General features: G+C 39.9%; 1 long non-coding RNA gene across 1 annotated transcript in view; it reads left to right on the top strand.

Moving 5' to 3' along the window:
• The window catches only part of LOC120247852, a 134,034-nt gene extending 125,430 nt beyond the window's left edge, over positions 1–8,604 (top strand). The window contains exon 3 of the long non-coding RNA XR_005532427.1: positions 8,573–8,604. This is a non-coding gene — a long non-coding RNA (uncharacterized LOC120247852). The remainder of the gene's footprint in view (positions 1–8,572) is intronic.
• The last annotated feature ends 9,079 nt before the right edge of the window (positions 8,605–17,683 follow it).

The following is a 17,683-nucleotide window of genomic DNA, read 5'->3' on the forward strand; positions in this document are numbered from 1 at the left end:
GAACATAAAGGCAATTTTGATAATGTTTGATAATGGTGGTCTCCTACCACTCCCTGCATAATTAACAGCAGGCTTCAGAAGAGGCATGACCAGTAACTTGTTGACATCCTGTGTATGGATTGTATGAGTTTCCTCTGATTTGCATAATTTCAAAGGTCAAGAATTCTCATATACTGTATAACACCTAGAATAGATGGTCAAGTTGTCAAACTAGTAGATGAGAGAAGGTTTTGAATATTCTTTCTAACCAGGTTATCACAAGAATATTTCCCTCATCCTGGAGCCTTTTTATTTTTTTCCAACCACTGCACTCCAACTGCTGAAAAGTTCAATTTTCTTTAAGAGCCTCAGAAATAGTCCTAACAGGGAAGCATGGGGTATTAAGAGCAGTGAGAGTGAAGGTACTTACCAGAATCTTCCCTGCAGGGATAAAACATTGAAATGTACAGAAAGCATGACTCATCAATGTACAGATAAGGCAGGTTCTGCCAAGCAGCAACGAAGACAGAAGCAGAGCAGCTAGAAAGGCCAGCAGGTAGGCAATCTAGTGGCTGGGCCAGGCTATGTAGGGGCAGAGGAATGAACTGTCCTGATCAGGAAAGTTTCAGAATGTCCTGAATACCTGAGCATAAATGCTGTCTTCCCTGGAACAGTGCTGCCATCCTGGGGACTCCACATTACTGACCTAAGAGACCAATTAACAGAGCAACGTTGGGTTTTGGTACCACTCTGCGTCTCTATAGCTGATGCTGTAGGAGAAGAAGATGCAGGAGATTTGGAGAGAAAATTTAGTGCTTGCCCAAGCATTTGCAGGTGAGGGTTAGCCATACACCTAGAAGCTAATTTCTAAAGCCAGCAGTCACTGGAACTTTTAATTTTTTTAATCGATTTTTTTTTGAGAGAGAGAGAGTGTGTGCATGCATGCACAGGGAGAGGGGCGGAGGGAGAGGGAGAGAATATTAAGCTCAGTGTGGAGCCCGACGTAGGGCTCTATCTCACAACTGAGATCCTGACCTGAGCTGACTGAGCCACTCAAGTGCCACTGATGCGTTCTTAAGAGATGCATCAGAGGCTTTCCTAAGTTGACAACTTCTCATTCATAACAAACACCATGATCCGTCAGCAAAATGAGATTTCAAATTTTGCAGCTAGGTAGAATTGTGTCAATCCTGACTTTGGCTGCCTTACTTTTCCTATCTGCGTCACAGATTCCAGTATGTAAACTAGAGATAAAAATGGCATCTACCTCACAAGGTTGCTATTAGGATAAAAGAAGTAACTCAGCACTTCCTGAAATTTAGTCATTTGAGTACATGTGTATGATTTTTGCCACATGTACTATATTATTAACATGATATTGCTCTTTAAGTAGATATTTAAAATTTATTTAAAAATTAGGTTTTCTCATATATAGATAGAGTAGTTTTTCTTGTTCTTTAAAAAAAAGTAGTTTCTCTTGATTTAAAGAATCATGGGGTAAAAAACAACAATGTCATTAAAATTCCAGCTAGTACTGTAGCCTGCCAAGACTCTGAGTCTAAGGCTTGTTCATTCTTTGTTGAAAGGAGAGATTAGCAAGTGGTAGAGAAGTGTTAAAGACATGCTAGCACCCACTTGAGACTTTCCCTTGATGTAATTAGAAAGATGGGCAAGGGATGGACTGCTCATCATGTGATTCAATGTTATTTAATACTGGGTCTAGGAACCTTTAAAATTATATTCTCCATAGTCTCTTGTCCTAGTGTGTTCAGGCTGCTATAACAAAATACCTCAGAGTGGGTAGCTTAAAAACCACACACATTTATTTCTATAGTTCTGGAGGCTGGAAAGTCTAGAATGGCAGAGCCAGCAGATTCGTTATAGTGGCTGGTGAGGGCTTACTTCCTGGTTCATGGCTAGAGCTTTCTCATGGAGTCCTCACATGGTGGAAGGTGCTAGGGAGCTGTGAGATCTTTTATCAGGGCACAAATCCCATACATGAGGCTCCACCCTCATGACCTCCCAAAGGCCCCACCTCCTAACACTGTCATCTTTGGAGGTTAGGATTTCAACATATGAATTGGTGTGGGGGGGTGGGGGGTATAGGGGTGCACAGCATTCAGCCATAGCATCTCCTGTGACTGTATTTGGGGAAACACTGACTATATTTAAGGAAGCACTGTATATGCCTTACACAGTGCTTGGTCCATAGGATACCTGCAATACATTCTTTTTTTTTCTTTTTTTTTTTCAATGTTTTTATTTATTTCTGAGAGAGAGACAGTGTGAGCAGGGGAGGGGCAGAGAGAGGGAGACACAGAATCTGAAGCAGCTCCAGGCTCTGAGCTAGCTGTCAGCACAGAGCCCGACGCGGGGCTCAAACCCACAAACCCAACTGTGAGATCATGACCTGAGCTGAAGTCGGCCGCCCAACCGACTGAGCCACTCCGGCGCCCCACCTGCAATACATTCTTATTCTTTGTCATGGCTGCTTTTAAAGTGACTATTGGGAGGTTTAAGCATGGTGGCAACATTTCCAATGGTGAATACAATTTTTTTTTTTTTAAATCAGTTGCCAGCGCTGGCTTGCATTTTGGAGGGTAGGTGGGAATTTTGTTCTCAGTTTAAAATGCCGGTAAGAATCCATGTGTTCTGGGATATTTTCTGGTCTAAATGTAGCATTGAGGTCAAAATAAGTTATAGCAGGAAGGGGAAAGAAATAAAACTTTTTTTTAATTGTTTGCTATTTTTTTCTTTTTACTGTTTTTTTAAAATTTTAACTTTTTATTTTAATTCCAGTTGGTTAACATAGTGTTTTATTAGTTTCAGATATATAATATCATGATTCAGCACTTCCATACATCACCCTTTGCTCATCACAAGTGCACTCCTTAATCCCTATCAACTAATTAACCCATCTCTTCCCCCAGCCCCTCTACCCTCTGGTAACCATCAGTTTGTTCTCTATAATTAAAGAGTCTGTTTTTCTCTGTTTCTCTCTCTCTCTCTCTCTCTCTCTCTCTCTCTCTCTCTCTCTCTCTCTCTGTGTGTGTGTGTGTGTGTGTGTGTGTGTGTGTGTGTGTGTCATTGTTTTTCCCTTTGCTTGTTTGGTTTCTTAAATTCCACATATGAATGAAATCATATGGTATTTGTTTTTCTCTGACTGACTTACTTCACTTACCATTACACTCTAGCTCCATCTACATTGCTGCAAATGGCAAGATTTTGTTATTTTTTATGGCTGAATAATATTTCATTATATCTTCTTTATCCATTCATCAATAGATGGGTACTTGGGCTGCTTCCATATCTTGGCTATTATAAATAATGGTGCTATAAATATAGGAGTGCATATATCCTTTGAATTAGTGTTCTTGTGTTGTTTGGATAAATACCCAGTAATGTGACTGCTGGATCATAAGGTCAAAATATTTTTAACTTTTTGAGAAACCTCTATATTGTTTTCCCCAGTGGCTGTACCAGTTTGCATTCCCAACAACACTGCAGGAGGGTTTCCCTTTCTTCATATACTCACCAAAACCAGTTGCTGCTTGTATTGTTGATTTTAGCCATTCTGACAGGTGTGAGGTGATGTCTCATAGTAGTTTTGATTTGCATTTCCCTGATGATATGTGTTGTTGAGCATCATGTGTCTGTTGGCCATCTATGTCTTTTTTGGAGAAATGTCTGTTCCGGTTTTCTGCCTATTTTAAAATTAGATAATTTGGGTCTTGGGGGGATGTTGAGTTTTCTTTATCTATTTTGAATACCAGTCCTTTATTGGATGTCATTTGCAAATATCTTCGTCCATTCTGTAGTTTGCCTTTTAGTTTTGTTGATTGTTTTCCTTTGCTGTGCAGAAACTTTATTTTGATGTAGTCCTAATAGTTTAGTTTTGCTTTTGTATCTCGTTTTAGGAGAAAGAGGTTGCTGTAGTCAGCATCATAAAGATTATTGCCTGTATTCTTTTCTAGGATTTTTGTGGTTTCTGGTCTCACGTTTAGAATCTTTAATCCATTTAATCTTCGAGCTTATTTTTGTGTTTGGTGTAAGAAAGTGATCCAGTTTCATTCTTTGTCATGTTGCTGTCCAGTTTTCCCAGCATCATTTGTTGAGGAGACTGTCTTAGTCCCATAGGATATTCTTTCCTGCTTTGCTGAACATTAGCTGATCATATAATTATGGGTTTATTTCTGGATTTTCTGTTCTGTTCTATTCATCTATGTTTCTGTTTTTGTTCTATTACCATTCTGTTTTGATTACTACAGCTTTGTACCATAACTTGAAGTCTGGAATTGTGATGCCACCAGCTTTGCTTTTCTTTTTCAAGATTGCTTTGGCTATTCAGAGTCTTTTGTGGTTCCATACAAATTTTAGGATTATTTGTTATAGTTCCATGAAAAATGCTGTTGATATTTTGGTAGAGATTGCATTAAATGTGTAGGTTGCTTTGGGTAGTATAGACATTTTAGCAATATTTGTTCTTCCAATCCATGAGCATAGAATGTCTTTCCATTTCTCTGTGTCATCTTCAATTTCTTTCATCAGTGTTTTATAGTTTTCAGAGTATAGGTCTTTCACCTCTTTGGTTAAGTCTATTCCTGGATATCTTATAGTTTTTGGTTCAATTGTAAATGAAACCGATTCCTTAATTTCTCTTTCTGCTGCTTCATTATCGCTATATAGAAATGCAGTAGGGGCACTTGAGTGGCACAGTTGGTTGAGTTTCCCACTTTGGCTCAGGTCATAATCTCACGGTTCGTGGTTCAAGCCCTGCATCAGGCTCTATGTGCACAGCTTGTACAGAGCCTGGAGCCTGCTTCAGATCCTGTGTCTCTTTCTCTCTCTCAGTCCCTCCCCCACTCAAGCTCTGTCTCTGTCTCTCAAAACTAAATAAATGTAAGAAAAAAAACCTCAAAGGAACATAGTAGATTTCTGTACATTGATTTTGTATCTTGCAACTTTATTGAATTTGTTTATCAGTTCCATCAGGTTTTTGGTGGAGTCTTTTGGATTATCTATTTAAAAAAATTTTTTTTAATGTTTTATTTATTTCTAGGGGGGAGAGAGAGAGAGACAGCGTGAGCAGGGGACAGTCAGAGAGAGAGGGAGTCACAGACTGAAACAGGCTCCAGGCTCTGAGCTGGCAGTCAGCACAGAGCCCGACGCGGGGCTCGAACCCACAACCGTGAGATCATTACCTAAGCAAAAGTCGGACGCTTAACCGACTAAGCCACCCAGGCGCCCCTATTTAAAAATTTTTTTAAAAATGTTTATTTATTTTTGAACAAGAGGGACAGAGCATGAGTGGGAGAGAGGCAGAAACAGAGACGGAGACACAGAATCTGAAAAAGCTCCAGTCTCCGAGCTGTCAGTACAGAGCCTGACGTGAGGCCCGAACTCAGGAACAGTGAGATCATGACCTGAGCTGAAGTTCGACACTTAATTGACTGAGCCACCCAGGTGCCCCTCAGGTTATCTGTTAATAGTATCATGTCCTCTGAAAATAGTGAAAGTTTTACTTCTTTCTCACCAATTTGGATTCCTTTTCTTTTTGTTGTCTGATTGCTGTGGCTAGGACTTCCAGTACCACGTTAGGTAAAAGTAGTGAGAGTGGACATCGTTGTCTTGTTTCCGAGCTTTGCCCCTAAGGTCAGGAACAAGACAAGGATGTCCACTCTCACCACTTTTATTACAAATAAAACTTTCAGCGACTTCCTATATTTTCAGTTCCATGCATACATTGTATAATTGTATAATTATCAGAAATTTTCATTACCCTCATCTTAGAGGTAATACTAATAGATATCATTTATGGAAATCTTGTTAGTGAATGTGTGTTGATTCTGTTTTCTTATTTTAATTTTGTGTATTCTTGGTATTCTTGCATTTGGGGCCTGGATTCTAGAGGGACTCCCTCGCAGGGCTAGTTAATTCCCAGAAACAGCAAACAACTCTGCTCAGGCACAAACCATCTAATCCAGAGCCTATACCCCCAACCATCTCCTTTATCAAACTTTTTACATACCAAGCCAATGTTCTTGCTGCCCTAAATCACAGTACTAGACAACTAGGGACCACGCTTATAGCCTAGAGCCTGTTGAAATTACTTAAAGTATCCAATCCAAAGCTATTCACTGCACTTACCATGCGTGACCCATTCCTTCTTATGAGAATTCCCACACAGGATCTGGGCTCTGCCCTCTCCTCCCACTGCCTCCTGATTTATTCTGGTGTTTCCATATGTGGCCCTGCAGGACATGCCTTCTGTTTCTAGAGATCTTTGAGTGTAAACTTCCTTTATGACAGTCATTTCCATGTCTGTGTGTCTTACCATACCTGATTAAAACAAATTCTGGTATGAATTTTAGAATGGATGACACTCAGGTAAGAACTGTTCTGTTTAAAAGCCTCCACTAATGTCTTTTAAGTTGAGTAAAATCCAAAATGCCAACAAGAGTAAAGAGACTTCCCAGGGTCAAGCCCTTGACTCCCTCTTGCACTGCTCTACTCTTTGCTTAGTATGTCCAGACACACTGGCCTTTTATTTTCTTTTACAGTCATGCCAAACTGTTTGACCTCAGGGGCTTTGCACTTGCTGTTCCCCCTGCTCAATCATTATTCAACTCTCTGCTCAGACCTCCCCTTCTTTGTCCAAAGCAGCTATAGTTTGATCACTGCTTGATGTTATTTTGTTATTTTAATTATTTGTGTATCATCTCTTCTCTCCCACTCCAATGTGAGCTCCATGAAAACAGCGATCTTGTCTGTCTTGTCGCCATCAGAACTGACTAGCATATAGAAAGTCCTCAGTGACTATCATTGAATGTGTGACTTACATAATTTCTTCTCCATCATTTTAATAGGTAAACAAAACTATCTTTCCCATTTTACAGATGAGGAAACAGCCTCAGAGAGCTTATAAATAATATATCTGAGGTTACACAGCCCAAGATTTGAACCCATGTACTCTGACTCCAGAACCATTATACTGAGGTCTCAAGAGTTAGGCATTGTGCCTAAATCACCTAGATACTAAGGATTCCAGGCAAGGTCTGTCTATTCCAAAATTTCATATTGTAGCTGCTAGTTCATGTTGCTTTTTGGAATAAGGGAGTTTGGGACTTCAGAGCCCTGATTACCCAAGTGCTTGAGGTCAGTTTATGCCCATGTCAGTTGATGGAGAGGTGACTGAACTGTAACCAACAGCAATATAGATTTTTGATGATAAGAGTGTATAATATTTGGATATGAATGCCAGTGTGTCAGGGTTTTGTTTTTTTTAACACCAGCAAGTGTCCCATGCCAGCTGGGTGTCCTATAATTTGACTCAATTCTGACACCATGTGCCTGGAGATAGCATCAGATTCCCAGGTTAAGGGCTCAGTCTTACAGAACTGCCCCTCTTCCCACCCCAGTCACTTCAGATGCCAGTCACAAGCCCGGATTGTTATGTGTGCTTTTACTGACTGGCTATAAATCAGAGGTTCCCAAGAACCTTTCCTTGGGTTCAATTAATTTGCTAGAGCGGCTCACAAAACTCAGAGAAACATTTCACTTACTAGATTACTGGTTTATTGGTTTATTATAAAAGGATATGACTCAGGAACAGCCAGATGGAAGGAATTCATAGGCCGAGTTATGGGGAAAGGGTCATGGCGCTTCCATGCCCTCTCTGAGCTCACTAACCCAGAAGGTCTCTGAGTCCTCCCATCAGTTGAGTTTTTATGAGGGCTTTATTACATAGGCATGATTGAATAAATCATTGGCTGCTGTTGATTGAACTCATTTTTCAGTCCCTCTGTCTTCCCTCAAGTAGTGGTGAGAGGAACTGAAAATTCCAACCCTCCAATCACAGGGATGGTTCTCCTGGCAAACCAGCCCCCATTGGTAGGCTCAATCCAAAAGCCACCTCATTAACATAACAAAGACACCTCTATACCTCTCAATACTTATGAAATCCCTAGGGTTTTAGGAGCTCTGTATCAGGAATGGGGCAAAGACCTAACATATTTCTTATTATAAATCACAATACCATACTGCACAAGGCAAATCTAATAATTAACAAGGCCACCTGCATTGGTGATCCTCTAGCCATCCTTGTGTGGAGTGTGTGCTTAGAGACTGGCTGCACTTCTGTAGACTGAGGGTCACCCATCTGGCAATGCCCTCCTTTCCTGCCCTTCACGGCCTCCCTCTTCTCACACTTTAGCCAACGTGTTGCCCATGTTCCTTGACAAAGCATAAAGGGCTCTTTACAACCTGAGCTTAATCTATCTTTCCACCTCTCTGTTCTAGCCCCTGCCCCAAACAGCCTTTGTCATGTAACTACACCTAGTTCTTTGCTACTAAAAGCAACCTAGTTAGATCTGAATCCCAGCACCCTGCTTATTAGCACTATACTACTATGTGACAACTAATTTAACCTCTTTAAACCTCAGTTTCTTCATTTATGTAAAAGGGGGTAGCATTTCCCAACCTTTCAGAACTATGAGGAACATTAAATCATGCACACAATATTTGTTGATTGGACGAACCTCATTTCATCCTAATACCACTCTGAGATAGATGCAATTATCTTGTCCATTTTAAGGGTGAAGAAACAAGCTCCAAGAGAATACTTGGTAAGTAATTGCCCAAGATCACATGGCCAGTAAGTGATAAAATTGTATTTCAGCGAAGATGATCTCACTCAAGAGTCTGCACTCTGAGCCATCTCCCCAGTGTCTCAAGAGGTTATGTATTGTCAACCTACAAACATTGGTTTCCTTTACTCCATTCTACTACGTATCTGTAAAATAGAGTTAATAATAGTAACTACTTTATGGTTTGCAATATGAAACATTAAATGCAATATGAAATCTAAGAAGCTTAGTACAGTATTTCCAATGTTGTCAATGTACAATGAATCCTATTATCAGCAGTAAAGGAATTATTATGTTTGTATTGATTGTATCAGAGTGCCTTTGGCTGCAGGTAATAGAAAACTTGTTTCAAATGGTTGAAACAAAAAGGAGATTTGTTTTCTCACATGAAGACAACTCCTGAGAGAGGTGCTCAGGGCTGTTAAATCAGCCATTGGTTGAGTAATATGATCAAGGCTCAGATTTCTTGCTGTCTTCTTCTGCTCTGTTATCTTTGATGTTTCTGTTTTCCCCTCCAGTTTGCTCTTCTCATGGTGGCAGATGAGTGGCAGCTATTTTGTGCACACCATAAAAAGAGGGGTCATTTCTCCCCCTGTGATTCTTTTATTGTTTTTTCAGTGAGGAAAAGCTTTCTTAAAAGTTCCCCTACTGCCTGAGACTTCTTAGGCCTTCATGGCCTGAGTTGTGTTGCCATCCCATATCCCAACTAATCACTGGAATTGAAAGAATGAGTGGGAGGGCTTCATAATATAAAACTGATAATCCACCTCCACCCTCAACCAGAGTGACAGTGGGCAAGTTACTTCTCTGTTTCAGATGTTTTCATCTGTGAAATGGAGATACCATTGACTGATTCTCAATATTATAGGGATATTAAGTACTATTATGTAAAGTACCACACACCTCAGTGGATACTCAGTCTCAGTCCCTTACTCAGCCTCAGTCATTGCATAGTAAAATGATATCGAATATTCAAAAGTTGAATTTAAGGTCCAGAATCATCATTTATCGGTAGTGAAACTCTGGTTAAATTGCTTAATTTTAATTTTTCTTGGAATTTCAGTGATGATAGGTGATAATTATGATAATAATACTTGTTATCCTTTAGTATATGCTTGCTAAGTACCAGGTACCATAATAGACTCTTTACCTACATTAGCCAACTTAATTTTCATAACAACCTATATTACCTAGGCATTGAATCCATTTTGCAGATGAGAGGTTAAGTAACTTGACAGGATTAAATAACTAGTAAGTGATGCAGCTAAGAATTGAAGTTGGGTTTGTTTGTATTAAAAGCCCCACACTTTTATTAAAAATAGTGCTTCTATTTCCCATATTATAGATATCAGTTTCCTCATCTGTAAATGGATATAATAAGATCCTTGCCCACTTCACAGGATTTGTGGGGGAGAGTCAGATAAGACTGAGTCTGAAAAGGCCCAATGAAAATTCTAAATTATAAGAGATCACTCTTGCTAATATGGATAACAATTGGTAGTAGACACAGGAAACATGATCCAGCAACCCCAGGTTAGAGTCACTGATGCTGAATTATCACCATCTACCTCCTCCAGTAAGGAGTCTGAAACCTTAGTCCCTTCTCCCCTCCTCATGCCCTCAGGCTGAAGTATTTATATGCCTCATTCTGTTTCATATGCCCTGGGACCCTAGTTCTTCTTCCAAGTTGACAGCCAGATAATATGATAAATTAATTGGTGCCAAGGGGCTAATGGAAAAATGATATAGGAGATGCAGGAAGTGCTATGATCTCCGTTCTTCCTTCCTTCCTTGCCTCCCTTATTCTATGTCTTTCTGCTTATCCTCTCTTCCATCCTCCAACATGTCCACTTGATAATAACTTCTGGGAAAATGCCTTCTGTTCTCTCATCTCACATACCTCAATTTCAATGGCTCTCATTTGGGAGGAATTCTGCTTACCAGGGAAGTCTTGGCAATGTCTGGAGATATTTTTGATTGTTACAGCTGGGAGATGGACCCCTGCTACTGGCATCTAGTGGATAGAGAGAACTGGGATGATGCTGAAAATGCACCGGAGAGCCCCTACAGTCTGATCTGGCCCATGTTGTCAGTAGGGCTGAGCTTGAGAAACCTACTCTGCTATCATCAGATTACTTGAGGACTCTAAATTAAGGAAGATAAAGTTAGTGGGAGGAGAATAGCTGAGTCTTATTTTGGTTTCAGGTCACAGGTTTTGTTTGCTCAGCATACAAGACTCTCTTTTGCTTAGATAAAGGTTTAGGAGATTGGTCAAAGGGGAAGAAAAGACCCACAAATGATCAATCAGAGTCTTTCCCTGAGAGTTTTTTTTTTTTCCCAAATGGAAGGTAGAGGAGAGATTTCTTTTTCTACTCTAGCCCCAGAACTCTTAGAATATAAACTCAGAGAAAGCTCAGATAAATGACATTGAAACTGATGTTCAGTTTCATCTCTGGAGGCAGCCAGCTAGAGACAGAGATGGAGGGAAAGCTTGATGGCATTGGAGACACTGATAACAGCCATTTCTTAAAACCTGGTTCAAATTGAGTATCTTTCACTTGCAATCAAAGAATTCTAATTTAGCCATGTTTAAGGAAAGTTCTTAGAGGAGAATTTTTTGGGTGCTGTGTGCATTGTGCCTTACCTGAACAGGATTTGACAAAGGGGAAGTGATATATGTCAGATAGATCTTGGGATCTGGACCTTTTTAGAGAACAAATGAAAAATTAAGTAATGAAGTTTCTGAGTTTCTGGAGATTATTATTTTTTAACATTTATGCATTTTTGAGACAGAGAGAGAGACAGAGCATGAGCAGGGAAGAGGGAGGTGGGGGCGGGGGGGGAGAGAGAGAGAGAGAAGGAGAGAGAGAGAGAGAGGGAGAGAGAATCTGAAGTAGGCTCCAGGCTCTGAGCTGTCAGCACAGCCCAATGTGGGGCTGAACCCACAAACCAGAGATCATGACCTGAGTTGAAGTTAGATGCACAACTGACTGAGCCACCCAGGTGTCCCTGGAGATTCTAAATAATGGATGTGTCAAGGAAAAAAGTTTTTATAAAGAGAGGATCATAAAAATTAAGTTCCAAATATTTTTCTTATAGTGATGATTTATCTATTTTTCTCCAGTCATCAAACAAATTTTGGAAATCTCGAGGAAAATGAAGGCTTATTGTTTTTATGAGTATTTGTTTACTGTGTTCTGTCTTCTTTCATGATGTTACAAGGTTCTTTTAAAAGTTATTTCCTTTCTGTTTATAGAGCTTTATATAGCCATTCTTTAGGCTGCTAGTGACAAATTCTCTTAGTTTTCCTTCACCTGAAAACATGTTGATTTCTTCTTTATTCCTAAAGGATGTTTTCACTGTGTATAGGATTCTGGATTGAAAGTCCTTTTCTTTCCATACCTGAAAATATGTGCCATTTCCTCTTAGCGTCCATAGTTTCTGATAATAAATCTCACGTCATTTGAATTATTCTTTCCTATTGGTAAGGTGTCATATTTTTTCCTCTAGCTGTTTTTAGGATTTTTTTTTATTTGTCTTTAGTTTCCAGAGGTTTAATTACTATATGTGGTTCTCTTTGGGTTTGGGAGTTGCTTAGCTTCTCGAACCTATAGGTTTATGTATTTTGCCAAATTTAGGCATTTCAGCCTAAATTTCTTTCATTATTTCATTTCAGCCATTATTTCTTTCAGTACTTTTTCAGACTCACCCTCTTTTTTTTTGTCTCCTTTTGGGACTCTAATGACATAAGTGTTAGCTCTTTTATAGTCTGACAAGTCCTTGAGACTCTATCCATTTTTCTTTTTTCAGTCTATTATCTCTCTGTTGTTCAGATTGGGTGATTCCTATAGTTCTGTATTCCAGTTCACTGATTATTTCCTCTCTCCCATCCTTTCTGCAGATGAGTGGGTTTGTTGAGTTTTAAATTTTTGTTGCATTTTTCAGCTCTAAAATTTTATTTGGTTCTTTTTCATAGCTTCTAACTTGTTTGCTAAAACTGCCCATTTATTTTCTGAGGTTTTCAATTTTTTCATTTGTTTTGAGTGTGTTTGCAATTGCTTGCTAAAGCATTTGTACAATGGCTGCTTTAAATTCCTTGTCAAAATGGGGTGCATGAGTGGCTCAGACAGTTAAGTGTCTGACATCAGCTCAGGTCATGATCCTGCAGTTTGTGGGTTTGAGCCCCATGTCTGGCTCTACTGACAGCTCAGACCCTGGAGCCTGCTTTAGATTCTGTGTCTCCCTCCCTCTCTCTCTCTCTCTCTCTCACACCCTCTCTCTCTCTATCGCTCTCTCTCTCACTGTGCCCTTCCCCCCACTTCTCCTCTCTCTCTCTCTCTCCCTCAAAAATAAATAAACAGCAGAAAAAATTAAATTCCTTGTCAGATTATTTTAACATCTCTGGCATCTTGGTGTTGGCATCTATCTGTTGATTGTATTTTTTATTCAATTTGAGATATTCCTGGTCCTTGGTATGATAAGTGATTTTCAATTGGAGTCTGTTCATTTTTTTTTCTTAAATAGTTTATTGTCAAGTTGTTTTCCATATAAGAAGTCTGTATATTTTTATATTGCATAATGAAGCTCTGGTTCTTACTAAAATCTTCTGGTTTGGCTAATTGTCTCTGACACTTTCTGGCAGACGAAGAAAATAATGTTACCTTGTATTTTCAGGTGGGAGTAGAAGTAGAACTTATGTTTGTTTTATACATAATGTCCAGGGATTTTAGTTGTACTTAGCAGGAGGCACAGGGAAAGATCTACTTAACCATTTTGGAAGCTAATTTCTTTTATTTGTTAAGCATCTATAAAGTGCCAGAAATGTAGTGCAAAGTGCATACTCATTGCAGTCAGATCCAGCTAAGTCTGAATTTGGAATCTACCACTTACAGCTGTTCTGAGAATCAAAGACAATATATAGCATTTCTTAAAGTACTTTCACCTAAATTCTCTCCTTTAATCTTCACATCAAATCTGTGAAGTTGGTCTTAACATAATTTTAAAGATGGGAAGACAGACTCAGTGAGACAGAGTAATTTTCTCAAGATAAGTTGGCCCTTGGGACGCCTGGGTGGCTTAGTCGGTTAAGCGTCCAACTTTCACTTAGGTCATGATCTCGCGGTTCGTGGGTTCGAGCCCCGCATCGGGCTCTGTGCTGACTGCCAGCTCAGAGCCTGGAGCCTGTTTCAGTCTGTGACTCCCTCTCTCTCTGACCCTCCCCTGCTCACACTGTCTCTCTATCTCTCTCCTAGAAATAAATAAAACATTAAAAAAATTAAAAAAAAAAAAGAGATAAGTTGGCCCTCAACTTGCCACCCCACCATGAATGAGGAAAACATAAAGAAATACAAGAAGGAGGACTATGGGGGTGGGAGTCTGGTGTTAGGTGGCAGGAGAAATTAGAGAAGTAGGTGGCATGGTAGGCTGGAAGTCATCTTGGAGTGGATATCACAAGACCTTGGATCTGGTCCCAGCTGGGTCACCAGGTTAGTTGTCTGATCTCAGACAAGTGACTTCACCTCTCTGGGACTTGCCTTCTAGTGAATGCAGAAGTGTAGGGTAGATGATACCTATGGTGCTTTTTACTGCTATAATTTTATGATAAATTTTAGACATATTAAGTTCCAAGGACATTCTGGATGCAATATATGGGAGAATGAAGATCTATTAAACTCAGAAACAGACACACAGGACATCCATGCAGAACTGGAAAGCTTAAAATACTTTGCCAAAGACGTTGGTCAAATGGAAAAAAGAGGTGATCACCCATGAAGTCTTTTGAATGCTTTAAAGTCATCAAGTAATTTGGGATAAGTCTTCTCTCAGAAGAGATGCCTTTTTCTTTTCCTTTTTTAGAAAAATTTTTAATGTTTTATATCTGAGAGAGAGAGAGCAGGGGAGGGTCAGAGAGAGAGAGGGAGACACAGAATCCGAAACAGACTCCAGACTCTGAGTTAGCTGTCAGCACACAGCCCGACACAGGGCTCGAACCCAGGAACCATGAGATCATGACCTAAGCTGAAGTCGGATACTTAACTGACTGAGCCACCCAGGCACCCCACCTTTTTTTATGAGAAAATGAGCTGGGATCTTCTTTCCTGCGACTTGCTTGATGCCTCAGGTGAACTTTAGTTACCTCCCACTTCTTGGGCTCTTATCTCATGTCTTAACCTATTTATAAGTATGTCTTTCAAATACACTGAGTTCTTCCAGGACAGCCACCCTGGAAAATAATATGGAGGTTCCTCAAGAAATTAAAAATAGAACTACCCTATGACCCAGCATTTGCACTATTAGGTATTTATCCAAAGGATGCCAGGTGTGCTGTTTCAAAGGTGCACATGCACTTCAGTGTTTATAACAGTGCTATCAATAATAGCTAAAGTATGGAAAGAACCCACATGTTCATTGACAGATGAATGGATAAAGAAGATGTGGGGTGTGTGTGTGTATACACACATACACAATGAAGTATTACTCAACAATCAAAAATGAAATCTTGCAATTTGCAACAACATGGATGGTACTAGAATGTATTATACTAAGTGAAATTAGTCAGAGAAAGACAAATATCATATGATTTCACTCATATGAGGACTTTAAGATATAAAACAGAGGAACATAAGGGAAAGGAAGCCAAAATAATATAAAACAGGAAGGGGGCAAAACATAAGAGAGTCTTAAATATAGAGAACAAACTGAGGGTCACTGGAGGCATTGTGGGTGGGGAGTGGGCTAAATGGGCAAGGGGCATTAAGGAGGACACTGGTTGGGATAAGCCCTGGGTGTTATATGTAGGGGATGAATCACTGGATTCTACTGAAATCATTATTGCACTATATGCTAACTAACTTGGATGTAAATGTTAAAGTTTGTTTAAGTAATCTCGACACTCAGCGTGGGGCTCAAACTCATGACCCTGAGATCAGGAGTCTCATGCTGTTCTGACTGAGCCACCTAGGCACCCCCTTAGTCAATAAAGTTTGCTGGGGTGCCTGAGCCACTCATTTGGTTAAGCATCTAACTCTTGGTTTCAGTTCAGGTCATGATCTCAGAGTTTATGAGTTCAAGCCCCACATTGAATTCTGCACTGACAACGCAGAGCCTGCTTGGGATTCTCTTTCTCCCTCTCTCTGTGCCCCTCCACTGCTCACATGTACACTGTCCCTCTCAAAAATAAATAAGTAAATTAAAAAAAATGTTGAATAGGGGCGCCTGGGTGGCTTAGTCAGTTAAGCGTCCGACTTTCGCTTAGGTCATGATCTTGCAGTTCGTGGGTTCGGGCCCCGCGTCGGGCTCTGTGCTGACTGCCAGCTCAGAGCCTGGAGCCTTTTTCAGTCTGTGACTCCCTCTCTCTCTGACCCTCCCCTGCTCACGCTGTCTCTCTCTCTCTCTCCTAGAAATAAATAAAACATTAAAAAAAATGTTGAATAGATGGATTGGAAGAAGAAAGGAAAGAAGGAATGACAGAAGGAAAGATGATGGAAGGGTAGATTGGTAACAGGATGGGTACAAGGAAGAATGCAGAGTTGATGTACTTATTGATAGATGAGAATGGGTGGGTATATGGATAGATGGATGGAACACCCTGAAATATGTCATGGGGGGCATAAGATATGTTAGGGAACCCAAGCTGCACTTAACAGAGAGCTAATGGTCTCTAGTAAGTTCCATCTCTATTTCTTTCAACCATTTATGCAGCTAGAAAGCAGCAGAGCATTGGAGCCTGGTCTGCATGATGCAGAAGCCTTGTTTCTGGTCTCTCTTTTATTACTCGGAAGGGTATCTCCTGTATTTGATGGGTCTTTTCTAGGTTGTGGAGCCCCATTGTCGGGATGTCTGAGCAGTGGTGTTCTTGTAGTCAGATGGGTAGGGATCATGGTTTGGGATTCATTCAGCTTGTGACAGATACAGAGACTGGGTTCAATTTTCAGAGAAGGAAGGTGGCAAGCATTAATAACCCAGACATGATAAATTAGACTTTGATATCAATTAGCTGGGTGACCTTAGGCAAATCATTTAATCGTACCGAGCCTCTATTTCAAAATAAGAGTATTATTACATCAATTTTACAAGATTATTTCAAGAATTAAAAGAAATAGTATATATATGCCTGATATGGATTCTCAGTAAATGATAGCTGATAGTATAGTTTTTGTTTCTATTATTATTACTACTGAAAAGTCTTTGGATTCAGAAAAACTGCCTTTGAGTCTCAAAGCAGAGAGCTGCTAATAGATATGTGGCTGTGGACAGGTCATTTACCTTTTTTTTTTTTTTTTCTCATTCATATGTACTTCAAAGTATGAGGGACTGTGCTAGCTGGGGAGAGTGCTATGGATATATGCCTGGTGTTTGCCAAGGAGCTCCTAGAGGAGGCAGACATGTGCATAACAAATACAGTACAAGAGCTAATGGGTATTATAGCAAACTGGTTAATATCTTGGAGTCAAACGGAGGGGGCTCAGTTCTTATGTCTATGTCTTACTCATGGGCCAGAGCAAGTCACTTAATCCTTTTAGGCCTTAGAGTTCTCATTATTATAATAGGCACAATAATAATAGAAATAGCCTCAAGGAGTGGTTTTGAGGTTTGAATGAAATAATGCATGTCAAGTCCTTAGCACAGTGCCTGCCACATAGAGAGTGAAAGTCTGCAAACTTTGCATCTGCATAATGGGGACATTAATCCCTATCCCACCTGCATATATTATGAGTGTTTGAATATAAAAAAATAACATAGGGTGAATGGGGTTTCTAAGATGTGACAAAATATTAGTTGTTGTTATTCTAAATTTCTGGATAAGAAGGTATGCACAGAAATTGCTCAGCATCCACTGTTGTCTAAAGTATTCATGCAATATTTGGTGATGTACAATCATGAAGGTAGATTCTGTCTTGTTCTTCCACTTATCCAGGGGAACTCTGTTTCCAAAGCATTCTGCCGCCAAGAGAAAAAGGAGCAGAAGGAGGGGTTGGGAGAGCAGATTTCAGATGAGATTAGAATTGGAATAGCAGGTGATTACATGTAATTTTTTTCCCCAAGCAACTGCTACAACT

The sequence above is a fragment of the Hyaena hyaena genome, unplaced genomic scaffold (assembly GCF_003009895.1).
Source record: "Hyaena hyaena isolate Hyena2069 unplaced genomic scaffold, ASM300989v1 scaffold_550, whole genome shotgun sequence".
NCBI classification, from domain to species: Eukaryota; Metazoa; Chordata; class Mammalia; order Carnivora; family Hyaenidae; genus Hyaena; species Hyaena hyaena.